The following is a 23287-nucleotide window of genomic DNA, read 5'->3' on the forward strand; positions in this document are numbered from 1 at the left end:
CTCCACAGCTTCCTTGGGCTCGCAAGCTATTGTTGAAGGTTCATTGAGAATTTCTCTAAGATCGCGAAGCCTCTTTCCAACCTCCTCCAGAAGCATGTGAAGTATGTCTGGTCGCCTAAGTGTGACATCGCTTTCAACACCCTAAAAGAGAAGTTAGTCACAGCTCCAGTTCTGACTCCTCCCGATGAATCCAAACCGTTCGAGGTTTTCTGTGATGCTTCCCTTCAAGGTCTCGGTGCAGTATTGATGCAAGAGAAGAAAGTTGTGGCCTATACCTCTCTCTAGTTGAAGCCCAACGAAAAGAACTACCCCACTCATGACCTCGAGTTGGCGGCAGTTGTCCATGCTCTTTTAACATGGAGACATCTCTTGTTGGGAAGGAAAGTGGACATCTTCACTGATCATAAGAGTCTCAAGTACATCTTCACTCAGCCCAACCTCAACCTCAGGCAGACTCATTGGGTCGAAATGATTCAAGAGTATAATCCAAGTATTGAATATACTCCAGGCAAGGCCAATGTCATTGCTGACGCTTTGAGCAGGAAGGCTTACTGCAACAGTTTGATTATCAATCCCTACCAACCAGAGCTTTGTGAAGCTTTCCGCAAACTTAACCTCCAAGTTGTTCCTCAAGGATTCCTTGCCAACCTCCAAGTCTCTCCTACTTTGGAAGATCAGATTTGTGAGGCTCAGCTTCTTGATGCTATGGTGAAGATTGGGATTGCCAAGAGTCAACCCAAGTACAAGTGATATCGCCTTGATTGCAAGGATACTCTATTCTTTGAGGATCGCATTGTTGTTCCTAAGGGTGACCTTCGTAAAGTCATTATGAACGAGGCTCACAATTCACTCCTATCTATTCACCCTGGAAGTACAAAGATGTACCATGACCTCAAGCAGTCGTATTGGTGCACTCGAATGAAGCGTGCGATTGCTCAATTCGTGAATGAATGTGATGCCTGCAGAAGAGTGAAAGCAGAACACCAACGACCAGCTGGTCTCCTCCAACCTCTTGCCATTCTAGAATGGAAGTTTGACCATATTGAGATGGACTCCGTGACTGGATTTCCAAAGTCCAAGTGTGGCAATGATGCTATCTTTGTTGTCATCGACAAGCTCACTAAAGTGGCTCATTTCCTTCCTATCAAAGAATCTATCACAGCAGCTCAGTTGGCAGAGCTATATACCTCCAAGATTGTCTCTCTGCACGGCATTCTGCAGTTGATATCGTCAGACCGTGGTAGCATCTTCACTTCTAAGTTCTGGGACTCCTTTCAGAAGGCTATGGGCACCAACATTCGCTTCAACACAGCCTTTCATCCTCAAACCAGTGCCCAAGTCGAGCGAGTCAATCAAATTCTTGACGATATGCTTAGGTCATGTGTCATTTCTTTCGGTATGAAGTGGGAAGATTGTCTTCCATATGCCGAGTTCTCCTACAACAACAGCTTCCAAGCGAGTTCGGGCAAGGCCCCATTCGAGATTCTCTATGGCAGGAAGTGTCGTACTCCTCTTAACTGGTCAGAGACTGGTGAACGCCAACTTCTTGGCAATGACTTGATCACAGAGGTTGAAGAAATGTGCAAAGTCATTCGTGAAAATCTCAAAGCCGCGCAATCGCACCAGAAGAGTTACTATGATAGCAAGCATCATGACTTGGCTTTCGAGATCGAAGACCATGTCTACCTCCGCGTCTCTCCAATGAAAGGTACTCGTCGCTTCAGTATCAAAGGGAAGCTTGCCCCTAGATACGTGGGTCCTTTCAAGATCATTGGCAAAAGAGGTGATCTCGCCTATCAACTTGAGCTTCCATCCAACTTTGCAAACGTGCACAACGTGTTTCATGTGTCTCAGCTCCGCAAGTGTTTCAAGACTCCTGACCACACCATCAACTTTGAAGAGATTGATCTCCAAGAAGACCTGTCTTATCATGAGCACCCCGTTGCTATTCTTGAAGAAACTGAGCGCAAGACTCGCAACAAGTCTATCAAATTCCTGAAAGTGAAGTGGTCACATCATTCCAACCGTGAAGCCACCTGGGAACACGAGGACCACCTCCGTTCCAAATATCCGGAGTTTTTTCTAGTCCTAGATCTCGGGACAAGATCCTTTCGTAGTGGAGGAGTGTTGTAACGCCCCGTATGTAACTTGCCATATCTGTATTCCAACTCTTGCCATCTTCGGCACTAAGTTATGATATTCCTCGTTGTTGGGTTTTGTATTCGTGTTGTTTTTGTCTTTGTCATGCATCTCATATCATGTCATCATGTGCATCGCGTTGCATACGTGTTCGTCTCATGCATTCGAGCATTTTCCCCGTTGTCCGTTTTGCATTCCGGCGCTCCTACATCCACCGGTGTCCCCTTTTGCCTCTTTTCGTGTGCAGGTGTTAAACGTTCTCGGATTGGACCGAGACTTGCCAAGCGGCCTTGGTTTACTACCGGTAGACCACCTATCAAGTTTCGTGCCATTTGGACTTCGTTTGATACTCCAACGGTTAACCGAGGAACCGTAAAGGCCTCGTGTGTGTTGCAGCCCAACACCTCTCCAAAGTGGCCCAAAGCCCAGCTAAACCCCCTCCATCATCTCGGTCGTTCGATCACGATCGCGTGGCCGAAAACCGCACATAGGTGCCTCCCTCAAAATCCTGGATCAAACACCACCCTAGCCCTAGCCCCGCTCCCTCCGCGCGCCGGACACGTCCGGTCCGCACCGGACAAATCGCCGCCGCCCACTCCCACGCCGCCACGTGGCAGCGCCGCCGCCTCCCGGCGATGCCGGCCCGCGAGCCCGCGTCAGGCCCGTCGAGCCCAGCTGCCGCCGCCCACATCCGTGCCTCACCGCCGCCCGTCTCCGCCGCTCACGCCGCCGCCTGCGCCGCTGCCGCCGCCCTCGCGCCGGAGCCACTGCAGCGCCGCCGTCGAGCCCAGCCGCCGCCAACCTCGCCGCCCCGGTCAGGTCCCCCGCCCCGCGCGCCTCCCCGGCCTCCCCGGCGCCGGATCTGCCTCCCCCGCGCCTCTCCGGTCGACTCCCTCTCCTCCGGCGCAGATTCCGGCGAGCCCCGTCGAACCTCAATCCGCGTGCGATCCAGATCTGAGTCAAACCCTAGAGGTTGACCCGTTTTCTACCTAAGTTCCCAGTATTTTTAGCGTTTTTCATCGCATCATAACTTTGCATTCATGGCTCCGTTTTGGACATGTAGCATATCAAATTGTTCGTGTGGATGTGCACTTCATTTCATTCCATTGCACCATGTTCATTTGAGTTCATCTTGATGCCCTAAATGCTGTTGCAAGAGTGCTATGTAATGTTAGTTTCAGATTCTTAACAGATTATGGACATTTGTCATTTTTGCCATGTTTAATGTGTGCCTCCTATGAACTTGAGCCCTACATGTGTTTTGTTGTATGCCATGCCATCTTACAGGGGTGTATGCCATGTATTTTGGTGATCTTTGTGGTGACTAGCACAAGCATGCAGAGTAGCTCTCATGATGTTGCTGATTTCAGGGACTTAGAATTCTTCTAAGTCATTTCCCTGATGATATTTTTATGCCATGTATTCTTGTTGCTACAGAGTGATCCATGCCTCTTTTGAGCTTGTTCAGTAAGGATATTTTGGAGATATTGTTATGCTCTATCCATCCATGTCTTTGTTTGCAATTATGGAGCACCCTAGCATGACTCGATCTTGCTCTACTTTTGCTATAAAAATATTCTTGGCAGATTGTTTGCATGTTATTCAATTTTGCCGAGGTTGTTGTAGTTGATCCATGCATGCTATGAGAGTGTTCTTGCCATGGCTAGCTTATTTAACATGTCTACTTGATAGGTGTATGCTTAGCTTGTCATGCAATGCCTTGTGGTGAGTGCATCGAGCTCGCAAACATGCCTACGTAATTCTGTTTTGCCATGTTCCAGTTTTCTGCTAAGTCTGAATCTGTCAACGAAACTTGCTATGTTCACATGGTTGCCATTGTATTTTCTGATCCCTTTTGTCTTATGGTCAGTAAGGGACTTTTGTTATATGCTTTGTGTAGTTTCATGCCATGCCTTGCTTTTCCATGATATGTTCCTGTAGCATGTTGTTATCTTGCTCTAAACACTGCTTCCTGATGTTAAATCCTGACATGTTATTTTCACTAAGTCTGTGAACCTGATATCTTTTACACTTTTACCATGCCTGTTTGAACCTACTATTGTGTGATTTAGCCGTAGCTCAGTGTTCATCTTTTGTCAAGAATCTTGAGTGGATCACTGCCATGTGCTTTGCTGTTATGTTAGAGTGCAGTAGCTTGTTATTCTTGATGCATTTAGATGGCCTCGTGCTGTTAATCGCAGCTTTGTGCCATTATTGTTTTGCTTGCCATTTGCAAACCGTGCATCCGATTCCGGTGATCTTTACATCGATTTCGACCGAAATCAACTGATCTTTCCAGCGGCACTCTTGGTTTGCCAAGTTGAGGCCTGGTCCAATCTTTCCCTTCCGAAGCATGCCTATGCATTACATATCACATCCCGCATATCATGCCATGTTTTGCATCATGTTGCTTGCGCATTGCACCGTGGTTGATTGTGTCTCCCTTTGCTTGTGTTCTTGATTTGGGTAGAGCCGGGAGACGAGTACGTGATCGAGGAACCCGTTGAGCATGCTTACGAGGACCAAGCTTATGTCAACTCGGAGAACTTTGCAGGCAAGATGACCATACCCTCGAAATAACTTCTATCTTTGCTTGCTAGTTGCTCTTTCTATTGCTATGCCTATGCTACAATACCTACCACTTGCTTTATCATGCCTCCCATATTGCCATGTCAAACCTCTAACCCACCTTGTCCTAGCAAACCGTTGTCTGGCTATGTTACCGCTTTGCGCAGCCCCTCTTATAGCGTTGCTAGTTGCAGGTGAAGATTGGAGTTTGTTCCTTGTTGGAACATGATTATTGTTGGGATATCATTATTATATCTTGTCTATTTTAATGCATCTATATACTTGGTAAAGGGTGGAAGGCTCGGCCTTATGCCTGGTGTTTTGTTCCACTCTTGCCGCCCTAGTTTCCGTCATACTGGTGTTATGTTCCTTGATTTTTGCGTTCCTTACGCGGTTGGGTTATAATGGGAACCCCTTGACAGTTCGCCTTGAATAAAACTCTTCCAGCACGGCCCAACATTGGTTTTACCATTTGCCACCTAGCCTCTTTTCCCTTGGGTTCCGCAGACTCAAGGGTCATCTTTATTTTACACCCCCGGGCCAGTGCTCCTCTGAGTGTTGGTCCAACCTGTCAGCTGCCGGTGGCCACCAGGGGCAACTCTGGGATGGCCTACCGGAATCTTGGACAATTCGGTGTGCCCTGAGAACAAGATATGTGCAGCTCCTATCGGGATTTGTCGACACATTCGGGTGGCTTTGCTGGTTTAGTTTTACCATTGTCGAGATGTCTTGTAACCGGGATTCCGAGTCTGATCGGGTCGTCCTGGGAGAAGGAATATCCTTCGTTGACTGTGAGAGCTTGTGATGGGCTAAGTTGGGACACCCCTGTAGGGATTTGAACTTTCGAAAGCCATGCACGCGGTTATGGGAAGATGGGAATTTGTTAATGTCCGGTTGTAGAAAACCTGAAACTTAACTTAATTAAAATGGATCAACACTATGTGTAGCCGTGATGGTCTCTTTTCGGCGGAGTCCGGGAAGAGAACACGGTCTCGGGTTATGCTTGAACGTAAGTATTTCTAGGATCACTTCTTGATCATAGATTCTCGAACGTGCTAGCCACCTTATATGCTAGTGCTTGCTGCAGCTCCACCTCATACCTTCTGCCCTACCTATAAGCTTAAATAGTCTTGATCGCGAGGGTGTGAGATTTCTGAGTCCCCGTGACTCACATATTACTTCCAAAACCTGATGCAGGTGCCGATGATACCGTTCCAGGAGATACGACTGAGCTCAAGTGGGAGTTCGATGAGGACTCAGGACGATACTACGTTTCCTTTCCAGACGATCAGTTGTGGAACCTAGTTGGGGCGATCGGGGACATTATGCGTTTGGGGTTGTCTTTATTTTGGTTCCGTAGTTGGACCTTGATTGTATCTGGATGATTGTAATGCTATATTTGTGATATTGTGTGAAGTGGCGATTGTAAGCCAACTATGTATCTCTTTTCTTATTCAGTACATGGGATGTGTAAAGATTACCCCTCTTGTGACATGGCCTACAATGCGGTTATGCCTCTAAGTCGTGCTCCGACACGTGGGAGATATAGCCGCATCGTGGGTGTTATAGTGTGTCAGCAACAGGTTCACTAGAAGCATGCATAGTCCTATCATTTTTCCTTTTCTTCTTCTTAGAAGAACGAGGTGCATCAACATTAATTCTCTAAGAATCTTGCTCAATTCTCTTAGGGTGGCCCTCAGGATACAAAGGTTCCTGAGTCATTTTACCCCCTCTAGTCACAACTCTAACAACATTTTCATTTTTCTTACTATCTAATTCGTTGAGCAAATCATTCTGAGATTTAAGTACTTGTTCTACTTGAGTGGTAACCATAGAAGCATGTTTACTAATAAGTTAAAGTACACCTTTAACTCTAGACATATAATCACTCAGGTGGTCAATCATATAAGCATTATGTTTGAATTGTCTGCCAACATAGGCATTGAAGGTTTCTTGTTTAACAATGAAATTATCAAACTCATCCAAGCATTGGCTAGCAGACTTATCATGAGGAATATCACCTTCATCAAATCTATAGAGAGAATTTACCTTTACTACCTGTGTCGGGTTATCAAGACCATGTATTTCTTCAATAGGTGGTAAATTCTTAACATCTTCAGCTTTAATACCCTTTTCTTTCATATATTTCTTAGCCTCTTGCATATCTTCAGGACTGAGAAATAGAATACCCCTTTTCTTCGGAGTTGGCTTAGGAGTTGGTTCAGGAAGTGTCCAATCATTATCATTACTCAGCATATTATTCAATAGCAATTCAGCTTGATCAATAGTTCTTTCCCTGAAAACACAACCAACGCAACTATCCAGGTGGTCTCTGGAAGCATCAGTTAGTCCATTATAAAAGATATCAAGTATTTCATTTTTCTTGAGAGGATGATCAGGCAAAGCATTAAGTAATCGGAGAAGCCTCGCCCAAGCTTGTGGGAGAATCTCTTCTTCAATTTGCACAAATTATATATTTCTCTTAAGGCAACTTGTTTCTTATGAGCGGGTAAATATTTAGCAGAGAAGTAATAAATCATATCCTGGGGACTACGCACACAACCATGATCAAGAGAATTAAACCATGTTTTAGCATCACCCTTTAATGAGAACAGAAATAACTTAAGGATATAGTAATAACGAATTTTTTCCTCATTACTGAATAGGGTGGCTATATCATTTAATTTAGTAAGATGTGCCACAATAGTTTCAGATTCATAGCCATAAAAAGGATCAGATTCAACCAAATTAATTAACTCAGGACCAACAGAGAAATCATAATCCCTATCAGAAATATAGATAGGTGAAGTAGCAAAAGCAGGGTCATATTTCATTCTAGCATTCAAGGATTTTTCTTTCAGCTTAGCTAACAGTTTCTTAAGATCATATCTATCATTGCAAGCTAAAAAATCTCTAGCATTTTCTTCATCCATAACATAACCCTGAGGCACAACAGGCAATTCATATCTAGGGGAGAATCTTCATCATCACTTCCATCAATTATCAGTTTCAATAATTTCATTCTCTCTAACCCTAGAAAGTTGTTCATCAAGAAATTCACCTAATGGCACAGTATTATCAAGCATAGAAGTAGTTTCATCATAAGCATCACGCATAGCAGAAGTGGAATCATCAATAACATGCGACATATCAGAATGAGTAGAAGGTGTAGGTCTCGCAAATTTACTCATAAAAGAAGTTGAATCAAGTGCAGAGCTAGATTACAGTTCCTTACCTCCCCTCGTAGTTGAGGGAAAAATCTTGGTTCTTTCATCTTTCAAGTTCCTCATAGTGATCAGCAGATATAAATCCCAAGTGACTCAAAGAATAGAGCTATGCTCCCCGGCAACGGTGCCAGAAAATAGTCTTGATAACCCACAAGTATAGGGGATCGCAGCAATTTTCGAGGGTAGAGTATTCAACCCAAATTTATTGATTCAACACAAGGGGAGCCAAAGAATATTCTCAAGTATTAAAAGTTGAGTTGTCAATTCAACCGCACCTGAAATACTTAATATCTGCAGCAAAGTAATATGGAAGTAACAATAACGGTGGCAAAAGTAACAGTAGCAGTTTGATAGTAATTGTAACAGTGGCAATCGAAAGGTAACTAAGCAGAGATCAATATGCGAAAAGCTCATAGGCAATGGATCAGTTATGGATAATTATGTCGGATGTGATTCCTCATGCAATAGTTATAACATAGGGTGACACAGAACTAGCTCCAGTTCATCAATGTAATGTAGGCATGTATTCCGAATATAGTCATACGTGCTTATGGAAAAGAACTTGCATGACATCTTTTGTCCTACCCTCCCATGGTAGCGGGGTCCTATTGGAAACTAAGAGATATTAAGGCCTCCTTTTAATAGAGTACCGGACCAAAGCATTAACACTTATTGAATACATGAACTCCTCAAAGTTAGTCATCATCGGGAGTGGTCCCGATTATTGTCACTTCGGGGTTACCGGATCATAACACATAGTAGGTGACTATTGAATTGCAAAATAGGATCAAGAACTCACATATATTCATGAAAACATAATAGGTTCAGATATGAAATCATGGCACTCGGGCCCTAGTGACAAGCATTAAGCATAGCAAAGTCATAGCAACATCAATCTCAGAACATAATGGATACTAGGGATCAAACCCTAACAAAACTAACTCAATTACATGATAAATCTCATCCAACCCATCACCGTCCAGCAAGCCTACGATGGAATTACTCACACATGGCGGTGAGCATCATGAAATTGGTGATGGAGGAAGGTTGATGATGACGATGGTGACAGATTCCCCTCTCCGGAGCCCCGAACGGACTCCAGATCAGCCCTCCCAAGAGAGATTAGGGCTTGGCCGCGGCTCCGTATCATAAAACGCGATGAATCCTTCTCTCTGTTTTTTCTCCCCGAACATGAATATATAGAGTTGGAGTTGAGGTCAGTGGAGCCAAAGGGGGCCCACGAGACAGGGGGCGCGCCCTAGGGGGTGGGCTTGCCCCCCACCCTCGTGGACAGGGTGTGGGCCCCCTGGTGTTGATTCTTTCACCAGTATTTTTTATATATTCCAAAAATATTCTCCGTGAAGTTTCAGGTCATTCCGAGAACTTTTATTTCTGCAAAAAATAACACCAGGTCAATTATGCTGAAAATAGCGTCAGTCCGGGTTAGTTCCATTCAAATTATGCAAGTTAGAGTCCAAAACAAGGTTAAAAGTGTTTGGAAAAGTAGATACGATGGAGACGTATCACACCGCATAAACGAGAAACATATCCTTAGTCCTTTTCAGGTATTTCAGGATGTTCTTGACCGCTGTGCAGTGATCCACTCCTGGATTACTTTGGTACCTCCCTGCTAAACTTATAGCAAGGCACACACCAGGTCTGGTACACAGCATTGCATACATGATAGATCCTACGGCTGAGGCATAGGGAGTGACTTTCATTTTCTCTCTATCTTCTGCAGTGGTTGGGCATTGAGTCTGATTCAACTTCACACCTTGTAACACAGGCAAGAACCCTTTCTTTGACTGATCCATTTTGAACTTCTTCAAAACTTTATCAAGGTATGTGCTTTGTGAAAGTCCAATTAAGCGTCTTGATCTATCTTTGTAGAAGGCAGCGGGAGGACGCCGCACGGAGGAAGGAGGAGGCCCAGATGGAGGAGGAGAACAGGTAAAGGAGGCGAGAGGAGGCCCAGAGGAGGAAGGAGGCGGACAAGAACAAGGATGAGTAGGAGGTACGATCGATCATGCGCTTGCTCGTTCCTTTTGCTATGAGTTCAGTTTTCCTGTTCCTTTCTGCTCCTGTCTGAATTGGCAAAATGAGGATCATCAACGTTACTTTTTGTTCATCAGCGTGTTTTGACCAATCATCAGCGCTTAGGCAGGTTTAGATCTCTAAAAAAACTGATGTTTGCTGACAGTATAATGGTGGAAGTAGAATAGTTGATCACAATTCTGTTGCATTACAATTTAAAACCCCAATCCCTTGCCATATTTTAGTTTCTACTGAAGAAATGCCTGAAAAATGCCCACCTCTGCTTATGGATGATGCAGAGCGTGTTGATTCTTTGTATGGAATTTTAGTTAGTGTTCGATCTTGATGAAGTGACCGTTCTAAGGATAAATCACCACCCCGATCTCTATATCTAGTCAGGTGAGAGTGGTTCTGGCCTTGGTTGGTTGAGGATGGCGCCTGGGGTCTCTAGCAATTCGGGCGATGTGACCCATCCGCCTCCCCCACCGCCTCCGGTGTGCCTCGCGGTCGACCCCCCCGTCCGTCTCTCCGCTGCCGGCCACCGCCTCCTCGCCGCCCTCCCCCTCGTCGGAGGATGCGCCTCTGCCGCTGGCCAGTCCCGAGCCGTCCCGCTTCCGCTGGTCCGACCTCATGGACGACAAGGTGGCCTCGCCCGCTGGTGACTGCCCTGACTCGCCCCCTCCCGTGCCCTCGGTCTCGCAGCCCCGCCGTGTGTGGTCACGGGCCTGGCCTCCCGCGGGAGTGAAGGAAATATGCCCTACAATAATAAAGTTGTTATTTATATTTCCTTATATCATGATAAATGTTTATTATTAATGCCAGAATTATATTAACCGGAAACTTAGTACATGTGTGAATACATAGACAAACAAAGTGTCCCTAGTATGCCTCTACTAGACTAGCTCGTTAATCAAAGATGGTTAAAGTTTCCTGACCATACACATGTGTTGTCATATGATGAACGGGATCACATCATTAGAGAATGATGTGATGGACAAGACCCATCCGTTAGCTTAGCATAATGATCGTTTAGTTTTACTGCTATTGCTTTCATCATGACTTATACATGTTCCTCTGACTATGAGGTTATGCAACTCCCGAATACCGGAGGAAGACCTTATGTGCTATAAAACATCACAATGTAACTGGGTGATTATAAAGATGCTCTGCAAGTGTCTGCGATGGTGTTTGTTGAGTTGGCATAGATCGAGATTAGGATTTGTCACTCCGTGTATGGGAGAGGTATCTCTAGGCCCTCTCGGTAATGCACATCACTATAAGCCTTGCAAGCAATGTGACTAATGAGTTAGTTATAGGATGATGCATTACGGAACGAGTAAAGAGACTTGCCGGTAACAAGATTGAACTAGGTATGATGATACCGATGATCGAATCTCGGGCAAGTAACATACCGATGACAAAGGCAATAACGTATGTTGTTATGTGGTTTGACCCGTATGTTGTTATGTGGTTTGACCGATAAAGGCCTTCGTAGAATATGTAGGAACCAATATGAGCATCCACGTTCCGCTATTGGTTATTGACCGGAGATGTGTCTCGGTCATGTCTACATAGTTCTCGAACCCGTAGGGTCCGCATGCTTAACGTTCGATGACGATTTGTATCATGAGTTATGTGATTTGATGACTGAAGTTTGTTCGGAGTAGCGGATGAGATCACGGACATGATGAGGAGTCTCGAAATGGTTGAGAGGTAAAGATCGATATATTGGAAGGTTATATTTGGAAACCGAAATGGTTCCGAAGTGTTTCGGCTATTTTCTGGAGTACCGGGAGGTTACCGGAACCCCCCGGGGAAGTAGTGGGCCTTAACGGGCTTTAGGGGAAAGGAGAGAAGGACCTCAAGGGGTGGCTGCGCCCCCCCACATGTCTGGTCCGAATTGGACTAGGAGGGGGCGGCGCCCCCTGCTACCTCTTGAGCACTGCGTTGGTTTTCCCTTGAAGAGGAAAGGGTGATGCAACAAAGTAGCATAAGTATTTCCCTCAGTTTTTGAGAACCAAGGTAACAATCCAGTAGGAGGCCACACAGAAGTCCCTCGTACCTACACAAACAAATAAGAACCTTGCAACCAACACGATAAAGGGGTTGTCAATCCCTTCACGGTTACTTACGAGAGTGAGATCTGATAGAGATAATAATGATAAGATAAATGTTTTTGGTATTTTTATGATATAGATTGAAAGTAAAGATTGCAAAATAAAATAGATTGGAAACTTATATGATGGAGAATACACCCAGGGGCCATAGGTTTCACTATTGGCTTCTCTCAAGATAGCATAAGTATTACGGTGGGTGAACGAATTACTGTCGAGCAATTGATAGAAAAGCAAATAATTATGAGAATATCTAGGCATGATCATGTATATTGGCATCACGTCCGTGACAAGTAGACCGACTCCTGCCTGCACTACTACTATTACTCCACACATCGACTGCTATCCAGCATGCATCTAGAGTATTAAGTTCATAAGAACAGAGTAACGCCTTAGGTAAGATGACATGATGTAGAGGGATAAACTCAAGCAATACGTTATAAACCCCATCTTTTTATCCTTGATGGCAACAATACAATATGTGTCGTTTCCCTTTCAGTCACTGGGATCGAGCACCGCAAGATTAAACCCAAAGCTAATCACTTCTGCCATTGAAAGAAAGATCTATCTAGTAGGCCAAACCAGACTGATAATTCGAAGAGACTTGCAAAGATAACCAATCATGCATAAAAGATTTCAGAGAAGAATCAAATATTGTTCATAGATAGACTTGATCATAAACCCACAATTCATCGGATCTCGACAAACACACCGCAAAAAGAGGTACATCAAATAGATCTCCAAGAAGATCGAGGAGAACTTTTTATTGAGATCCAAAGAGAGAGAAGAATCTATCTAGCTACTAGCTATGGACCTGAAGGTCTGAAGTAAACTACTCACACATCATCGGAGGGGCCATGGAGTTGATGTAGAGGCCCTCCGTGATCAATGCCCCCTCCGACGAAGCTCCGGAAAAGGCCCCAAGATGGGATCTCTTGGGTGCAGACGATTGCGGTGGTGGAAATAGGGTTTCATGGTGCTCCTGTATGTTTTTGGGGTATGTGAACATATATAGGAGGAAGAAGTAGGTCGGTTGAGCCACGAGGGGCCCACTAGGGGGGAGGGTGCGCCCCCTGCCTCGTGGCCTCCTCGTTGGTTGCTTGACGTCCACTCCAAGTCCTCTAGATCACGTTTGTTCCAAAAATCACACTCCCGAAGGTTTCATTCCGTTTGGACTCCGTTTTATATCCCTTTTCTGTGAAACACTGAAATAGGCAAAAAAACAGCAATTTGCACAAGGCCTTGGGTTAATAGGTTAGTCCCAAAAATAATATAAAAGTGTAATATAAAGCCCATTAACATCCAAAATAGATAATATAATAGCATGGAACAATAAAAAATTATGGATACGTTGGAGACGTATCAAGCATCCCCAAGCTTAATTCATGCTCGTCCTCGAGTAGGTAAATGATAAAAACAGAGTTTTTGATGTGGAATGCTTTCTAGAATATTCTTCAATGTATTTTTCTCTATTGTGGCATGAATGTTCAGATCCGAAAGATTCAAGATAAAAGTTTATTGTTGACATAAATATAGTAATACTCCAAGTATGCTAATCAAGCAATTATGTCTTATCAAAATACCATAGCCAAAGAAAACTTATCCCTACAAAGTCATATAGTTTGGCCATGCTTCATTTTCTCCATACAAAATGCTCCCATCATGCACCACCTCGATGACAAGCCAATCAATTGTTTCATACTTAGCCTTTTCAAACTCTTTCAACTTTTACGCAATATATGAGCGCGAGCCATGGACATAGCACTATGGGTGGAATAGAATATGATGATTGAGGTTGTGTGAGAAGACAAAAAGGGAGAAAGTCTCACATTGACGTGGCTAATCAATGGGCTATGGAGATGCCCACCGATTGATGTCAATGAAAGGAGTAGGGATTGCCATGCAACGGATGCACTATAGCTATAAATATTTGAAATCTCATCAAAGAAACTAAGTGGGTGTGCATCCAACTTGCTTGCTCACGAAGACCTAGGGCGTTTGAGGAAGCCCATCATTGGAATATACAAGCCAAGTTCTATAATGAAAAAATCCCACTTAGTATATGAAAGTGACAAAATAAGAGACTCTATCATGAAGATCATGGTGCTACTTTGAAGCACAAGTGTGGAAAAAGGATAGTAACATTGTCCCTTCTCTCTTTTTCTCTCATTTTTTTATTTGGGCCTTCTTTTCTCTTTTTTTATGGCCTCTTTTTTTTGTCCGGAGTCTCATCCCGACTTGTGGGGGAATCATAGTCTCCATCATCCTTTCCTCACATGGGACAATGCTCTAATGATGATCATCACACTTCTATTTTCTTACAACTCAAGAATTACAACTCGATACTTAGAACAAAATATGACTCTATGTGAATGCCTCCGGCGGTGTACTGAGATTGCGATGAATCAAGAGTGACATGTATGAAAAATTAAGCATGGTGGCTTTGCCACAAATACGATGTCAACTACATGATCATGCAAAGCAATATGACAATGATGATGCGTGTCATAATAAATGGAACGGTGGAAAGTTGCATGGCAATATATCTCGGAATGGCTATGGAAATGCCATAATAGGTAGGTATGGTGGCTGTTTTGAGGAAGATATAAGGAGACTTATGTGTGTGAGAGCGTATCATATTACGGGGTTTGGATGCACCGGCGAAGTTTGCACCAACTCTCAAGATGAGAAAGGGCAATGCACGGTACCGAAGAGGCTAGAAATGATGGAAAGGTGAGAGTGCGTATAGTCCATGGACTCAACATTAGTCATAAAGAACTCACATACTTATTGCAAAAATCTACAAGTCATCAAAACCAAGCACTACGCACATGCTCCTAGGGGGATAGATTGGTAGGAAAAGACCATCGCTTGTCCCCGACCGCCACTCATAAGGAAAGCAATCAAAGAACACCCCATGCTTCAAATTTGTCACATAATGTTTACCATACATGGATGCTACTGGACTTGCCAACTTCAACACAAGTATTCATCAATTGCACAATTACTCAACTAGAACACCTCTAATATTACCACCTTTATATCTCAAAACAATCTATCAAGCATCCAACTTCTCTTAGCATTTAAAATTTATAACCAAAGTGAATTACCATGTTCTTCTAAAGGACTCTCAAAATTACATAAGTGAAGCATGAGAGATCAATTACTTCTATAAAATAAAACCACCGCCGTGCTCTAAAAGGTATAAGCGAAGCACTAGAGCAAAAATTATCCAACTCAAAAGATATAAGTGAAGCACATAGAGTATTCTAATAAATTCCAATTCATGTGTGTCTCTCCCAAAAGGTGTGTACAGCAAGGAGATTGTGGTAAACTAAAAATAAAAGACTCAAATCATACAAGACGCTCCAAGCAAAACACATATCATGTGGCGAATAAAAATATAGCTCGAAGTAAAGTTACCGATGGACGAAGATGAAAGAGGGGATGCCTTCCGGGGCATCCCCAATCTTAGGCTTTTTGTTGTCCTTGAATTTTACCTTGGGGTGCCTTGGGAATCCCAAAGCTTCGGCTCTTGCCACTCCTTGTTCCATAATCCATCAAATCTTTACCCAAAACTTGAAAACTTCACAACACAAAACTTAAAAGAAATCTTCGTGAGCTCCGTTATTAAAAGAAAACAAGCCACCACTTCAAGGTACTGTAATGAACTCATTATTTATTTATATTGGTGTTAAAACTACTGTATTCCAACTTTTCTATGGTTCATAAACTCTATTATTAGCCATAGATTCACCAAAATAAGCAAACAACACACGAAAAACAGAATCTGTCAAAAACAGAACAGTCTGTAGTAATCTGTAGGTTTCGAATACTTATGGAACCCAAAAAATTCTAAAATAAATTTCTGGACGTTAGGAATTTATTTATTAATCATCTTCAAAATGAATTAACTAAATAGCACTCTCCGGTAAAAAATGGCAGCAAATCTCGTGAGCGCTAAAGTTTCTGTTTTTTACAGCAAGATCGCAAAGACTTTCCCCAAGTCTTCCCGAAGGTTCTACTTGGCACAAACACTAATTAAAAGCATAAAGCCACATCTAAACAGAGGCTAGATGAATTATTTATTACTAAACAGAATCAAAAATCAAGAAACAAAAATAAAATTTGGTTGCCTCCTAACAAGCGCTATCTTTAACGCCCCTAGCTAGGCATAAAAGCAATGATAGATCTAGGTATTATCATCTTTGGTATGCAATCCATAAGTGGCTCTCATAATAGATTCATAAGGTAATTTAATTTTCTTTCTAGGAAAGTGTTCCATGCCCTTCCTTAACGGAAATTGGAATCTAATATTAGCTTCTTTCATATCAATAATTGCACCAATCGTTCTAAGGAAAGGTCTACCAAGAATAATAGGACATGTAGGATTGCAATCTATATCAATAACAATGAAATCTACGGGCACATAATTCCTATTTACAACAATAAGAACATCATTAATTCTTCCAATAGGTTTCTTAATGGTGGAATCCGCAAGCTGCAAGTTTAAAGAACAATCATCAAATTCACGAAAACCTAACAAATCACACAAAGTTTTAGGAATCATGGAAACACTAGCACCTAGATCACATAAAGCAAAGCATTCATGATCTTTAATCTTAATTTTAATAGTAGGTTCCCACTCACCATGAAGTTTTCTGGGGATAGAAACTTCCAATTCAAGCTTTTCTTCATAATATTGCATTAAAGCATCAACGATATGTTTAGTGAAAGCTTTATTTTGACTATAAGCATGCAGAGAATTTAGCATGGATTGCAACAAGGGAATACAATCCATTAAAGAAAAATTATCATAATTAAATTCCTTGAAATCCAAGATAGTGGGTTCATTCCTATTTAAAGTTTTGACCTCTCCAATCCCACTTTTATCAATTTTTGCATCAAGATCTAAAAACTCCGAATCATTGGGACGCCTTCTAACTAAAGTTGACTCATCTCCAGTCCCATCATTATCAAGATTCATATTGCAAAACAAAGATTTAATAGGGGACACATCAATAACTTTTAGATCTTCATCTTTATTATCATGGAAACTAGAAGAACACACTTTCACAAAGCAATCTTTTTTAGCACACATCCTAGCGGTTCTTTCTTTCCACTCATCAATGGAAATTCTCATAGCTTTGAGAGACTCATTAATATCATGACTAGGTGGAATAGATATAAGTTTTAAAGAATCAACATCAAGAGAAATTCTATCGACGTTCCTAGCAAACTCATCAATCTTAGACAATTTTTCTTCAATCAAAGAATTGAAACTCTTTTGCGAACTAATAAATTCTTTAATATTAGGTTCAAAATCAGAGGGCATCTTATTATAATTTACATAAGAATTGTTGTAGGAATTACCATAATTATTAGAGGAATTACTAGGAAACGACCTAGGATTAAAATTACCTCTATACGTGTTATTACCAAAATTGTTCCTACCAACAAAATTCACATCCATAGATTCATTATTATTCTCAATCAAAGTAGACAAAGGAATATCATTAGGATCAGAAGAAACACTTTTATTAGCAAACAATTTCATAAGTTCATCCATCTTTCCACTCAAAACATTGATTTCTTCTATAGCATGCACCTTTCTATTAGTAGATCTTTCAGTATGCCATTGAGAATAATTAGCCATAATATTATCTAGGAGTTTAGTAGCTTCTCTTAAAGTGATTTCCATAAAAGTGCCTCCCGCGGCCGAATCTAATAGATTTCTAGAAGCAAAATTCAAGCCGGCATAAAAAATTTGTATAATCATCCAAAGATTCAAACCATGTGTAGGGCAATTACGTATCATTAATTTCATCCTCTCCCAAGCTTGTGCAACATGTTCATGATCAAGTTGCTTAAAATTCATAATATCTTTTCTAAGAGTGATGATCTTAGCGGGAGGAAAATACTTAGAGATAAAAGCATCTTTGCACCTATTCCATGAATCAATACTATTTTTAGGAAAAGATGAAAACCAAGTTTTAGCACGATCTCTAAGAGAAAACAGGAATAGCTTCAGTTTAACAATATCATTATCCACATCTTTCTTCTTTTACATATCACACAAATCAACAAAGTTGTTTAGATGGGTAGCGGCATCTTCACTAGGAAGGCCGGAAAACGGATCTTTCATGACAAGATTCAACAAGGCAACATTAATTTCACAAGATTCAGCATCGATAAGGGGAGCAATCCGAGTGCTAATAAAATCATTATTATTGGTATTGGAAAAGTCACACAACTTAGTATTATCTTGAGCCATCGTGACAAGAAAGCAATCCAACACGCAAGCAAACAAGAAACAAGCAAACGAGGCAAACTGGAAAAGAGAAGGGGAACGGAAAAAGAGGGCGAATAAAACGGCAAGGGTGAAGTGGGGGAGAGGAAAACGAGAGGCAAATGGCAAATAATGTAATGCGAGGGATAAGAGTTTGTGATGGGTACTTGGTATGTCTTGACTTGTGCGTAGCCTCCTCGGCAACGGCGCCGGAAATCCTTCTTGCTACCTCTTGAGCATTGTGTTGGTTTTCCCTTGAAGAGGAAAGGGTGATGCAGCAAAGTAGAGTAAGTATTTCCCTCAGTTTTTGAGAACCAAGGTATCAGTCCAGTAGGAGGCCACACGCAAGTCCCTCGTACCTACACAAACAAATAAGAACCTCGCAACCAACGCGATAAAGGGGTTGTCAATCCCTTCACGGTCACTTACGAGAGTGAGATCTGATAGAGATAATAATGATAAGATAAATATTTTTGGTATTTTTATGATATAGATTGAAAGTAAAGATTGCAAAATAAAATAGATTGGAAACTTATATGATGGAGAATAGACCCGGGGGCCATAGGTTTCACTAGTGGCTTCTCTCAAGATAGCATAAGTATTACGGTGGGTGAACGAATTACTGTCGAGCAATTAATAGAAAAGCGAATAATTATGATAATATCTACGCATGATCATGTATATAGGCATCACGTCCGTGACAAGTAGACCGACTCCTGCCTGCATCTACTACTATTACTCCACACATTGACCGCTATCCAGCATGCATCTAGAGTATTAAGTTCATAAGAAGAGAGTAACGCCTTAGGTAAGATGGCATGATGTAGAGGGATAAACTCAAGCAATATGATATAAACCCCATCTTTTTATCCTCGATGGCAACAATACAATATGTGTCATTTCCCTTTCTATCACTGGGATCGACCACCGCAAGATTGAACCCAAAGCTAAGCACTTCTCCCATTGAAAGAAAGATCAATCTAGTAGGCCAAACCAAACTGATAATTCGAAGAGACTTGCAAAGATAACCAACCATGCACAAAAGATTTCAGAGAAGAATCAAAAATTGTTCATAGATAGACTTGATCATAAACCCACAATTCATCGGATCTCGACAAACACACCACAAAAAGAGTTACATCGGATAGATCTCCAAGAAGATCGAGGAGAACTTTGCATTGAGATCCAAAGAGAGAGAAGAATCCATCTAGCTACTAGCTATGGACCCGAAGGTCTAAAGTAAACTACTCACACATCATCGGAGGGGCCATGGAGTTGATGTAGAGGCCCTCCGTGATCAATGCCCCCTCCGGCGGAGCTCCGGAAAAGGCCCCAAGATGAGATCTCTTGGGTACAGAAGGTTGCGGCGGTGGAAATAGGGTTTCGTGGTGCTCCTGGATGTTTTCGGGGTATGTGAACATATATAGGAGGAAGAAGTAGGTCGGTTGAGCCACGAGGGGGAGGGCGCGCCCAGGGGAGGTAGGCGTGCCCCCCTGCCTCATGGCCTCCTCGTTGGTTGCTTGATGTCCACTCCAAGTCCTCTGGATCACGTTTGTTCCAAAAATCACGCTCCCGAAGGTTTCATTCCGTTTGGACTCCGTTTGATATCCCTTTTCTGCAAAGCATTGAAATAGGCAAAAACACCGCAATTTGCATTGGGCCTTGGGTTAATAGGTTAGTCCCAAAAATAATATAAAAGTGTAAAATAAAGCCCATTAACATCCAAAACAGATAATATAATAGCATGGAACAATCAAAAATTATAGATACGTTGGAGACGTATCACCCCCCTCTTTCCTTCTCCCCTCTTCCTCCTTCCCTCCTTCTCCTAGTTGGAATAGGAAAGGGGTGGGGGGTGAATCCTACTTGGACCGGGAGTCCAAGTAGGACTCCCCCCTTTGGCGCGCCCCCCTTGGGTCGGCCTCCTCTTCACCCCTCCTTTATATACGTGGGAGGGGGCACCCCAAAGGCACACCAAGTCTCCTCTTAGCCGTGTGTGGTGCCCCCCTCCACAGTTACACACCTTAGTCATATTGTCGTAGTGCTTAGGCGAAGCCCTGCGCCGGTAACTTCATCATCACCGTCGCTACACCATCATGCTGACGGAACTCTCCCTCGTCCTCAACTGGATCAAGAGCTCGAGGGACGTCATCGAGCTGAACGTGTGCTGAATACGGAGGTATTGTACGTTCGGTGCTAGGATCGGTTGGATCGCGAAGACGTTCGACTACATCAACCGCATTACTAAACGCTTCCGCTTTCGGTCTACGAGGGTACGTGGACACACTCTTCCTGCTCGTTTCTATGCTTCTCCTAGATAAATCTTGCGTGATCTTATGATTTTTTTTGAAATATTGCGTTCCCCAACAGGGAGCGCCGGCGCCTAGAACCCGTGGCCGGCGCCGCAAACTTGACTGGCGAGCGCTGCTCGCTTGGTCAGGGCCCAAGGCTCCGCCTTGCGAAGGGGTCGGTCTCGACGCCACCGGTCCTGGGCATAGCCGGCCTGGCGTGGCTTGCCGTCTGCGCTTTGACCGCCCTCCCCTGACCTCTCAGACGCCAGCCATCATCGGCATTGGTGCCCTAGCTCCCATCCTCCGCAGGTCTCCATTCCGGCCGTTTATCGCGGGTTTCGTCTCGTCAGCTCTTCAATTCCGGGCTTCCTCCCCCCCAGTCGGCTTGGGCCTGCCCTGCATCACGCTCCTGCTCCAGCGATGGTGGTGGCGGCGGCGGCTCATCGAGGGGAAACCCTCTGAGCATGCGCCTCCCCCCGTTCGCATGCCCCTGCGCTGGCAGGCCAGGGTATCTTGGGCCGTGGCTCGTCTCTCCCCTTCCCCACCCCCTCTGTTGGGCCAGACCGGGTGGGCCGGCCCCCCTCTCCACGCCTTTCCATGTGCCTTAGTCCCACCTCGCGGACATAGTGGATTTGGCCACCCAGCGGCTTCCCTGTGACCCCATCTCCCCCCGCAGCCGCCACTTCACCCTTGTCGCCTCGCCCTCTCTCGTCCACTCCCCCTCTCGCCGCCACCCCACCTCGTCCTCCCGACCTCCCCCACCCTTCCTTCTCCGACCATGGACCGAGAGTGGGAGGACGGTGAGGCCCACCGCAAACACCTCTACGAGGACCAGCGTGATCCCCCCCGCCCCTCCACCGATGCGCTCCGTTGCGAGGATAACCTCCGGCGGGAGCTGCGCGACCGGGAGGCGCGCCCGGATGACCGTCGCTCCCCTGGGCGCTCCGAGCGTCGCGGGTCGTCCCGCTCCCTGCTACCTCTTGAGCATGCGTTGGTTTTCCCTTGAAGAGGAAAGGGTGATGTAGCAAAGTAGCATAAGTATTTCCCTCAGTTTTTGAGAACCAAGGTATCAAACCACTAGGAGACAGCGCACAAGTCACCTAGTACCTGCACAAACAATCAAGAACCTTTCAACCAACGCGATAAAGGGGTTGTCAATTCCTTCACGGTCACTCGCAAAAGTGAGATCTGATAGAGATAGTAAAGTAAATATTTTTGGTATTTTTGTTGTATAGATTGGAAAGTAAAGATTACAAAATAGTAAACGAGATGCGATGTAAATAAAAGAGATGCAATATAATAAGAAAGAGACCCAAGGGCCATAGGTTTCACTAGTGGCTTCTCTCAAGATAGCATGTATTACAGTGGGTGAACAAATTACTGCCGTGCAATTGATAGAAAAGCGCATAGTTATGAGAATATCTAAGGCAATGATCATGAATATAGGCATCACGTCCGTGTCAAGTAGACCGAAACGATTCTGCATCTACTACTATTAATCCACACATTGACCGCTATATAGCATGCATATAGAGTATTAAGTTCATAAGAACAGAGTAATGCATTAAGCAAGATGACATGATGTAGAGGGATAAACTCAAGCAATATGATATAAACCCCATCTTTTTATCCTCGATGGCAACAATACAATGCGTGCCTTCTGCCCCTACTGTCACTAGGAAAGGACACCGCAAGATTGAACCCAAAGCTAAGCACTTCTCCCATTGCAAGAAAGATCAATCTAGTTGGCCAAACTAAACCAATAATTCAAAGAGACTTGCAAAGATATCAAATCATGCATATAAGAATTCAGAGAAGAACCAAATAATATTCATAGATAATCTTGTTCATAAATCCACAATTCATTAGATCTCGGAAAACACACCGCAAAAGAGTATTATGTAAAATAGATCTCCAAGAACATCGAGGAGAACATTGTATTGAGAATCAAAGAGAGAGAAGAAGCCATCTAGCTAATAACTATGGACCGGAAGGTGTGTGGTAAACTACTCACGCTTCATCAGAGAGGCAATGGTGTTGATGTAGATGCCCTCCGTGATCGATTCCCCCTCCGGTAGATCGCCGGAAAAGGCCCCAAGATGGGATCTCACGGGTACAGAAGGTTGCAGCGGTGGAAAAGTGGTTTCGTAGCTCTCCCTGATCGATATAGGGTCTAAGAGTATATATAGGCAAAAGAAGTACGTCAGTGGAGCTAAGTGGGGCCCACAAGGGTGGGGGCGCGCCTACCCCCTGGGCGTGCCCTCCTACCTCGTGGCCGCCTCACGGAGTTCCAGACTTCAACTCCAAGTCTTCTGGATTGCTTTCGGTCCAAGAAAGATCATCGCGAAGGTTTCATTCTGTTTGGACTCCGTTTGGTATTCCTTTTCTGCGAAACTCTAAAATAGGCACACAAAAAAAAAGAAAAACTAGCATTGGGCCTCCGGTTAATAGGTTAGTCCCAAAAATAATGTAAAAGAGCATATTAAAGCCCATTAAACATCCAAAACAGATAATATAATATTATGGAACAATAAAAAATTATAGATATGTTGGAGACGTATCAAGCATCCGCAAGCTTAATTCATGTTCGTCCTCGAGTAGGTAAATTATAAAAACAAAATTTTT

This window comes from Triticum urartu, chromosome 4 (assembly GCF_003073215.2).
Source record: "Triticum urartu cultivar G1812 chromosome 4, Tu2.1, whole genome shotgun sequence".
NCBI lineage: Eukaryota > Viridiplantae > Streptophyta > Magnoliopsida > Poales > Poaceae > Triticum > Triticum urartu.